The sequence below is a fragment of the Coregonus clupeaformis genome, unplaced genomic scaffold (genome assembly GCF_020615455.1).
Source record: "Coregonus clupeaformis isolate EN_2021a unplaced genomic scaffold, ASM2061545v1 scaf3104, whole genome shotgun sequence".
Taxonomy (NCBI): domain Eukaryota; kingdom Metazoa; phylum Chordata; class Actinopteri; order Salmoniformes; family Salmonidae; genus Coregonus; species Coregonus clupeaformis.
Genome location: NW_025536558.1, coordinates 19,916 through 21,394, shown reverse-complemented (window position 1 = coordinate 21,394; position 1,479 = coordinate 19,916).

The window sequence follows — 1,479 nt, the reverse complement described above, 5'->3', positions numbered from 1 at the left end:
AGGCGGATGGACAAACAAAAACCCACCAATTCTGACAAACTCCAAGCATTGATTATGCAAGAATGGGCTGCCATCAGTCAGGATGTGGCCCAGAAGTTAATTGACAGCATGCCATTGCAGAGGTCTTGAAATAGAAGGGTCAACACTGCAAATATTAACTCATTGCATAAACTTAATGTAATTGTCAATAAAAGCCTTTGACACTTATGGAATGCTTGTAATTGTACTTCAGTATACCATAGTAACGTCTGAGAAAAATATCTAAAAACACTGAAGCAGCAAACTTTGTGGTTTGTTTGTTTGCTAGCAAGCTACCGAGGAGGCTGATGAGTCCGTGTTGTTGTTGAAAAAGCGTCCTGTCCACTGGAGGAAACAGCTCTTGAAAGACTCACATCGTCATCTGCTGACTGGAGTGGGTAACGCAGTTTGGGGAAAATATTCACTATACTGTGTTCATTCTGCCAAACAATATCGTGTCATTTCAAAATAAGGTGAGTTGGATGGTAGACAGGGTTGATCATGGTGAGTTGGCTGGTAGACAGGGTTGATCATGGTGAGTTGGATGGTAGACAGGGTTGATCATGGTGATGGTGAATTGTCCTTAGACATTGTTATCAGTCTTCAGATCCCTCTAGCTTGCTCGCTAAGCAAACCACATAAATCGACTTGCCAACATTTCTGTAATCTCGTGTGAACAGATTTAACTGGTATCATAGCATCTGTCAACAGACTGTGGGACGGCAGCGACTTAAGGGACTTTTCTGACCACATCCCAACTAGTCAACATGTTAAACGGACCCTTGCCTTAACCCTAACGATAGACTTGCAGAGAGAGGGGGAGGAGCTACCGCCCTGCTTTCTCTGAGCTGACCAATCCTGTTGTTGGGAAACACCCACACCATTCTGTTGTTGGGGTACGTACGCCCACACCATTCAAACACAGACTATTTCACTCACATTGCAATTAATAGAAATCTGGAAATAATGGATAGTTAAAGTTTTCAGAGGGTGGACCCCTTGTTGACAGTACATCAAATTACACTAAGGAAGGCCACATTAAGAATGCTTGAGGTGGCAAAACTCACCCTGTAGGGCTTTTCTCCGGTGTGTGTACACTAGTCTATGATTAACTGGATTGAGCTAACAAAAGTGGAAAGGTTACCCAACAGTGTGGTGTTTTCTTTTGTGTAAAGCCAGGATTCCTGACCGAGTGAATCTCTTCCCACACTGATCACAACCAAAAGGCTTCTCTCCTGTGTGTGTTCTCTGGTGTTCAACCAGGCTTCCTGACTGAGTGAATCTCTTCCCACACTGATCACAACCAAAAGGCTTCTCTCCTGTGTGTGTTCTCTGGTGTACTAGAAGTCCTTTTGAAGTGGTTAAGCTCATTCCACAGTCTGAGCAGTGGTAAGGCTTCTCTCCTGTGTGTATTCTCTTGTGTAAAGCCAGGCTTCCTGACCGAGTGAATCTCTTCCCACA